The sequence below is a fragment of the Echeneis naucrates genome, unplaced genomic scaffold (genome assembly GCF_900963305.1).
Source record: "Echeneis naucrates unplaced genomic scaffold, fEcheNa1.1, whole genome shotgun sequence".
Lineage (NCBI taxonomy): Eukaryota > Metazoa > Chordata > Actinopteri > Carangiformes > Echeneidae > Echeneis > Echeneis naucrates.
In genome coordinates this window covers 194435-203205 of record NW_021780169.1, presented here as the reverse complement: position 1 = coordinate 203205, position 8771 = coordinate 194435, and positions in this window count along the sequence as shown.

Genomic DNA, 8771 nt, shown 5'->3' with positions numbered 1-8771 from the left:
TCTCAGACAGACGGCGCGTCTGGCGTGTCCCGGATGGACGGCTTTGGGATGAGAAATATAAACAAATATTCAATTCAACACTATTTCCACATGAGAATTCTACATGATCATGGAAAAATAAATGTTGAAACAAGGTAGTTGTGAATTTTCTTTGTCTCACATTTTTCGGACGGCTGGCATGTCTGGCGTGTTCCGGACGCACGGCGTGTCTGGCGTGTTCCGGAAGGATGACTGGCATGTCCCGGACGGACGGCTTTGGGATGAGAAATGTAAACAAATATTCAATTCAACACGAGAATTCTACATGATCATGGAAAAAGTAAATGTTGAAACAATGTAGTTGTGAATTTTTTGTTGTCTCACAGTTTTGGGACAGCCAGTGTATCTCGGACGGACGGATGGCTGGCATATCTGGCGTGTCCTGGACGGACGGCTTTGGGATGAGAAATGTAAACAAATATTGAATTCAACACTATTTCAACATGAGAATTCTACATGATCATGGAAAAATAAATGTTGAAACAATGTAGTTGTGAATTTTTTGTTGTCTCACAGTTTTGGGACGGCCAGTGTATCTCGGACGGACGGATGACTGGCATTTCTGGCGTGTCCCGGACGGATGGCTGGCATGTCTGGCGTGTCTCGGACGAACGGCTTTGGGATGAGAAATGCAAACAAATATTCAATTCATCACGATCATGGAAAAATAAATGTTGAAACAGTGTAGTTGTGAATTTTTTTTTTTGTCTCACAGTTTTGGGACGGCCGGTGTATCTCAGACAGACGGCGCGTCTGGCGTTTCCCGGATGGATGGCTGGCATGTCTGGCGTGTCCCAAATGGACAGCTTTGGGATGAGAAATGTAAACAAATATTCAATTCAACACTATTTCCACAAGAGAATTCTACATGATCATGGAAAAATAAATGTTGAAACAAGGTAGATGTGAATTTTCTTTGTCTCACATTTTTCGGACGGCTGGCGTGTCTGGCGTGTTCCGGACGGACGGCGTGTCTGGCGTGTTCCGGACGCACGGCGTGTCTGGCGTGTTCCGGAAGGATGACTGGCATGTCCCGGACGGACGGCTTTGGGATGAGAAATGTAAACAAATATTCAATTCAACACTATTTCAACATGAGAATTCTACATGATCATGGAAAAATAAATGTTGAAACAAGGAAGTTGTGAATTTTTTTTTTTGTCTCACAGTTTTGGGACAGCCAGTGTATCTCGGACGGACGGATGGCTGGCATATCTGGCGTGTCCTGGACGGACGGCTTTGGGATGAGAAATGTAAACAAATATTGAATTCAACACTATTTCAACATGAGAATTCTACATGATCATGGAAAAATAAATGTTGAAACAATGTAGTTGTGAATTTTTTGTTGTCTCACAGTTTTGGGACGGCCAGTGTATCTCGGACGGACGGATGACTGGCATTTCTGGCGTGTCCCGGAAGGATGACTGGCGTGTCTGGCGTGTCCCGGAAGGATGACTGGTATGTCCCGGTCGGACGGCTTTGGGATGAGAAGTGCAAACAAATATTCAATTCAACATTATTTCAACATGAGAATTCTACATAATCATGGAAAAATAAATGTTGAAACAATGTAGTTGTGAATTTTTTGTTGTCTCACAGTTTTCGGACGGTCGGCGTTTCTCAGATGGCTGGCGCGTCCCGGACGGCAAGCTGGCATGTCTGGCGTGTCCCGGAAGGATGGCTGGCATGTCTGGCGTGTCCCGGAAGGATGGCTGGCATGTCTGGCGTGTCCCGGACGGATGGCTGGCATGTCTGGCGTGTCTCGGACGGACCGCTTTGGGATGAGAAATGCAAACAAATATTCAATTCATCACTATTTCAACATGAGAATTCTACATGATCATGGAAAAATAAATGTTGAAACAATGTAGTTGTGAATTTTTTGTTGTCTCACAGTTTTGGGACGGCCAGTGTATCTCGGACGGACGGATGACTGGCATTTCTGGCGTGTCCCGGAAGGATGACTGGCATGTCTGGCGTGTCCCGGAAGGATGACTGGTATGTCCCGGTCGGACGGCTTTGGGATGAGAAGTGCAAACAAATATTCAATTCAACATTATTTCAACATGAGAATTCTACATAATCATGGAAAAATAAATGTTGAAACAATGTAGTTGTGAATTTTTTGTTGTCTCACAGTTTTCGGACGGTCGGCGTTTCTCAGATGGCTGGCGCGTCCCGGACGGCAAGCTGGCATGTCTGGCGTGTCCCGGAAGGATGGCTGGCATGTCTGGCGTGTCCCGGAAGGATGGCTGGCATGTCTGGCGCGTCCCGGACGGCAAGCTGGCATGTCTGGCATGTCTGGCGTGTCCCGGAAGGATGGCTGGCATGTCTGGCGTGTCCCGGACGGATGGCTGGCATGTCTGCCGTGTCTCGAACGGACGGCTTTGGAATGAGAAATGTAAACAAATATTCAATTCAACACTATTTCAACATGAGAATTCTACATGATCATGGAAAAATAAATGTTGAAACAAGGTAGTTGTGAATTTTTTTTTTTGTCTCACAGTTTTGGGACAGCCAGCGGATCTCGGACGGACGGATGGCTGGCATGTCTGGCGTGTCCTGGACGGACGGCTTTGGGATGAGAAATGTAAACAAATATTCAATTCAACACGAGAATTCTACATGATCATGGAAAAATAAATGTTGAAACAAGGTAGTTGTGAATTTTTTTTTTGTCTCACAGTTTTGGGACAGCCAGTGTATCTCGGACGGACGGCAAGCTGGCATGTCTGGCGTGTCCCGGAAGGATGGCTGGCATGTCTGGCGTGTCCCGGACGGATGGCTGGCATGTCTGCTGTGTCTCGGACGGACGGCTTTGGGATGAGAAATGCAAACAAATATTCAATTCATCACTATTTCAACATGAGAATTCTACATGATCATGGAAAAATAAATGTTGAAACAATGTAGTTGTGAATTTTTTGTCGTCTCACAGTTTTGGGACGGTCGGCGTTTCTCGGATGGCTGGCATGTCTGGCCTGTCTTGGATGGCTGGCGTGTCCCGGACGGCAAGCTGGCATGTCTGGCGCGTCCCGGACAGCAAGCTGGCATGTCTGGCGTGTCCCGGAAGGATGGCTGGCATGTCTGGCGTGTCTCGGACGGACGGCATGTCTGGCATGTCTTGGATGGCTGGCGCGTGTCGGACGGCAGGCTGGCATCTCTGGCGTGCCTCGAAAGGACGGCTTTGGGATGAGAAATGCAAAATATTCAATTCAACACTATTTCAACATGAGAATTCTCCATGATCATAGACAAAAAAAAATTCACAACTGCCTTGTGTCAACATTTATTTTTCCCGACAGTTTTGGGACGGCCGGTGTATCTCAGACAGACGGCGCGTCTGGCGTGTCCCAAATGGACGGCTTTGGGATGAGAAATGTAAACAAATATTCAATTCAACACTATTTCAACATGAGAATTCTACATGATCATGGAAAAATAAATGTTGAAACAAGGTAGTAGTGAATTTTCTTTGTCTCACATTTTTCGGACGGCTGGCGTGTCAGGCGTGTCCCAGACGGACGGCGTGTCTGGCGTGTTCCGGACGCACGGCGTGTCTGGCGTGTTCCGGAAGGATGACTGGCATGTCCCGGACGGACGGCTTTGGGATGAGAAATGTAAACAAATATTCAATTCAACACGAGAATTCTACATGATCATGGAAAAAGTAAATGTTGAAACAATGTAGTTGTGAATTTTTTGTTGTCTCACAGTTTTGGGACAGCCAGTGTATCTCGGACGGACGGATGGCTGGCATAGCTGGCGTGTCCTGGACGGACGGCTTTGGGATGAGAAATGTAAACAAATATTCAATTCAACACTATTTCAACATGAGAATTCTACATGATCATGGAAAAATAAATGTTGAAACAACGTAGTTGTGAATTTTTTGTTGTCTCAAATCAAATCAAATCAAATCAGATTTATTTGTATAGCGCCAAATCATAACAAAGTTACATCAAGGCACTTTACATAGAGAGCAGGTCTGGACCAAACTCTTTATAAATTTATTTAAAGAGACCCAACAGATCCCCCGATGAGCAAGCACTTGGCAACAGTGGCAAGGAAAAACTTCCTTTAAGAGGCAGAAACCTCGAGCAGAACCAGGCTCAGGGGGGGCGGCCATCTTCCTCGACCGGTTGGGTTGAGAGAGAGAGAGAGAGAGAGAGAGAGAGAGAGACAGGCAGGCAGGCATTGGAGGGGGGGGGGGTGTAGGCAGGAACATGTTGTTGCATGAAGTTCATGGAGTTGAGCTGTAATACAGAATTCATGCTATATGGGACCAGCAGGTGTTGCAGGAACATGGGATGGAGATGAGTCACCACCTGCAGGATGAGGACAGAGAGAGAGAGGAGAGGAACTGGGAGAGACAGAGACTTTGGCAGAACATGGTTAGTAAATGCAGTATAAATGCTTAGAACTGGGTGAAACAGTGTTGTTTTTTTTTTTGTTTTGTTTTTTTTTTTAAGAAGGATGGTTTTTATCAGCGCATGCAAGGAGGGAGTTAGAGAGAAAGAGGGAGAGAGGGTGACAGGGAGAGACAGAGAGAGAGAGAGAGAGAGAGAGAGAGAGAGAGAGAGAGAGAGAGAGAGAGAAGCTCAGTCCTTCCCCCAGCAGCCTAGGCCTATAGCAGCATACCTAAAGAGTAGAGGACTTTTTAACTGTACGCTCTGTCATACAGGAAAGTTTTAAGCCTGGTCTTGAAAGTTACTAAAGAGTCCGCCCCCCGGACCGATGCTGGGAGTTGGTTCCATAGAAGAGGAGCCTGATAACTGAACGATCTGCCTCCAGATTTACTCTTGGAGACTCTAGGAACCACAAGTAAACCTCCATCTAGAGAGCGGAGTGGCCTGCTAGGACAGTAAGGAACTATGAGCTCTCTGAGATACGATGGAGCTTGGCCATTAAGAGCTTTATACGTTAAAAGAAGGATTTTGAATTCTACTCTATATTTTACTGGCAGCCAATGAAGAGCAGCTAACACGGGAGAGATGTGATCTCTTTTCCTAGTTCCTGTTAATATTCGTGCAGCAGCGTTCTGAATTAACTGAAGGCCTTTTAGAGATTTGTTTGGACATGCAGATAGTAATGAGTTACAGTAGTCCAGCCTAGAAGTTACAAATGCATGGACTAGTTTTTCTGCATCATCCTGAGAGAGGATGTTTCTGATTTTCCTAATGTTTCTCAGGTGGAAGAAAGCTGCCCGACTAACTTGTTTTATGTGAGGGACAAAGGACATGTCCTGGTCAAAAATTACTCCAAGGTTTCTTACAGTGGAGCTGGAGGCCAAAGTAATGCCGTCCAAACTGATGAGATGATTAGATAGTATTTTTCTGAGGTGCTTAGGACCGAGTACAATAACTTCTGTTTTGTCAGAGTTGAGAAGTAAAAAATTTCCAGTCATCCAGACTTTTATGTCTTCAAGACATGCCTGCAGTCTGACTATCTGACTGACTTCATTTGGCTTCATTGATAGGTACAGCTGAGTATCGTCTGCGTAGCAGTGGAAATTGATGCTGTGTTTCCTGATAATGTTGCCTAGAGGAAGCAGATAAAGCGTAAAGAGGATTGGTCCAAGTACCGAACCCTGCGGGACTCCATGACTGACTACAGTACATGAGGAGGAGCTGTTGTTTACATGAACAAACTGATGTCTATCTGATAAGTAGGATTTGAACCACTTTAGTGCAGTTCCTTTAATTCCAATTTCATGTTCCAGTCTCTGTAGTAAAATATTATGATCTATGGTGTCGAATGCAGCACTAAGATCTAGAAGGAGAAGTATGGAGGCTGATCCATTGTCTGAGGCCATTAGAATGTCATTGGAGACTTTAACCAGCGCTGTTTCTGTGCTATGATGGGCTCTAAATCCTGACTGAAACTCTTCAAACAAACTGTTCCCATCCAGATGTTCGTGTAGTTGTTTTGCTACAGCTTTCTCAATGATTTTAGAGAGAAATGGAAGGTTCGATATGGGTGTATAGTTTGCCAAAACATCTGGATCAAGATTAGGCTTTTTAAGCTGGGGTTTGTTGACCGCAGTCTTAAGTGCCTGAGGTACATAACCCAGAAATAAAGTCAGATTAATCAAATCTAGAATGAACGGCTCAATTAAATAAAACATCTCTTTAAAGAGGCCAGTTGGTACTGGGTCTAATAGACAGGTTGACGGTCTGGATGATGAAACTATAGAAGCTAGCTCTGAGAGATTCAGAGGTGAGAATGATTCCAGATGTAAAAGAGGCGTTGCAGCTGATTCAGGAGTTGCCGTATTCAGTAGGAGATTTTTATGTAACGTAGGCAAGAGCTGATAAATTCTTTCTCTGATCGTGAGAACTTTCTCTCACAGTTTTGGGACGGCCAGTGTATCTCGGACAGACGGATGACTGGCATTTCTGGCGTGTCCCGGAAGGATGACTGGCATGTCTGGCGTGTCCCGGAAGGATGGCTGGCATGTCTGGCGTGTCCCGGACGGATGGCTGGCATGTCTGGCGTGTCTCGGACGCACGGCGTGTCTGGCGTGTTCCGGACGCACGGCGTGTCTGGCGTGTTCCGGAAGGATGACTGGCATGTCCCGGACGGACGGCTTTGGGATGAGAAATGTAAACAAATATTCAATTCAACACGAGAATTCTACATGATCATGGAAAAAGTAAATGTTGAAACAATGTAGTTGTGAATTTTTTGTTGTCTCACAGTTTTGGAACGGTCGGGGTCTCTGGCCTGTCTTGGATGGCTGGCGCGTCCCGGACGACCAGCGTGTCCTGGACAGCAGGCTGGCATGTCTGGCGTGTCCCGGACGGATGACTTGCATGTCTGCCGTGTCTCGGACGGACGGCTTTGGGATGAGAAATGTAAACAAATATTCAATTCAACACTATTTCAACATGAGAATTCTACATGATCATGGAAAAATAAATGTTGAAACAAGGAAGTTGTGAATTTTTTTTTTTGTCTCACAGTTTTGGGACAGCCAGTGTATCTCGGACGGACGGATGGCTGGCATATCTGGCGTGTCCTGGACGGACGGCTTTGGGATGAGAAATGTAAACAAATATTGAATTCAACACTATTTCAACATGAGAATTCTACATGATCATGGAAAAATAAATGTTGAAACAATGTAGTTGTGAATTTTTTGTTGTCTCACAGTTTTGGGACGGCCAGTGTATCTCGGACGGACGGATGACTGGCATTTCTGGCGTGTCCCGGAAGGATGACTGGCATGTCTGGCGTGTCCCGGAAGGATGACTGGTATGTCCCGGTCGGACGGCTTTGGGATGAGAAGTGCAAACAAATATTCAATTCAACATTATTTCAAAATGAGAATTCTACATAATCATGGAAAAATAAATGTTGAAACAATGTAGTTGTGAATTTTTTGTTGTCTCACAGTTTTCGGACGGTCGGCGTTTCTCAGATGGCGGGCGCGTCCCGGACGGCAAGCTGGCATGTCTGGCGTGTCCCGGAAGGATGGCTGGCATGTCTGGCGTGTCCCGGACGGATGGCTGGCATGTCTGGCGTGTCTCGGACGGACGGCTTTGGGATGAGAAATGTAAACAAATATTCAATTCAACACGATCATGGAAAAATAAATGTTGAAACAAGGTAGTTGTGAATTTTCTTTGTCTCACATTTTTCGGACGGCTGGCGTGTCTGGCGTGTCCCGGACGGATGGCTGGCATGTCCCGGACGGACAGCTTTGGGATGAGAAATGTAAACAAATATTCAATTCAACACGATCATGGAAAAATAAATGTTGAAACAAGGTAGTTGTGAATTTTCTTTGTCTCACATTTTTCGGACGGCTGGCGTGTCTGGCGTGTCCCGGACGGATGGCTGGCATGTCCCGGACGGACAGCTTTGGGATGAGAAATGTAAACAAATATTCAATTCAACACGATCATGGAAAAATAAATGTTGAAACAAGGTAGTTGTGAATTTTCTTTGTCTCACATTTTTCGGACGGCTGGCATGTCTGGCGTGTCTCGGACGGACGGCGTGTCTGGCGTGTCACGGACGCACGGCGTGTCTGGCGTGTCACGGACGCACGGCGTGTCTGGCGTGTTCCGGACGCACGGCGTGTCTGGCGTGTTCCGGACGCACGGCGTGTCTGGCGTGTTCCGGACGCACGGCGTGTCTGGCGTGTTCCGGAAGGATGACTGGAATGTCCCGGACGGACGGCTTTGGGATGAGAAGTGCAAACAAATATTCAATTCAACACTATTTCAACATGAGAATTCTACATGATCATGGAAAAATAAATGTTGAAACAATGTAGTTGTGAATTTTTTGTTGTCTCACAGTTTTGGGACGGTCGGCGTTTCTCGGATGGCTGGCGCGTCCCGGACGGCAAGCTGGCATGTCTGGCGTGTCCCGGAAGGATGGCTGGCATGTCTGGCGTGTCCCGGACGGATGGCTGGCATGTCTGGCGTGTCCCGGACGGATGACTTGCATGTCTGCCGTGTCTCGAACGGACGGCTTTGGAATGAGAAATGTAAACAAATATTCAATTCAACACTATTTCAACATGAGAATTCTACATGATCATGGAAAAATAAATGTTGAAACAAGGTAGTTGTGAATTTTTTTTTTTGTCTCACAGTTTTGGGACAGCCAGTGGATCTCGGACGGACGGATGGCTGGCATGTCTGGCGTGTCCTGGACGGACGGCTTTGGGATGAGAAATGTAAACAAATATTCAATTCAACACGAGAATTCTA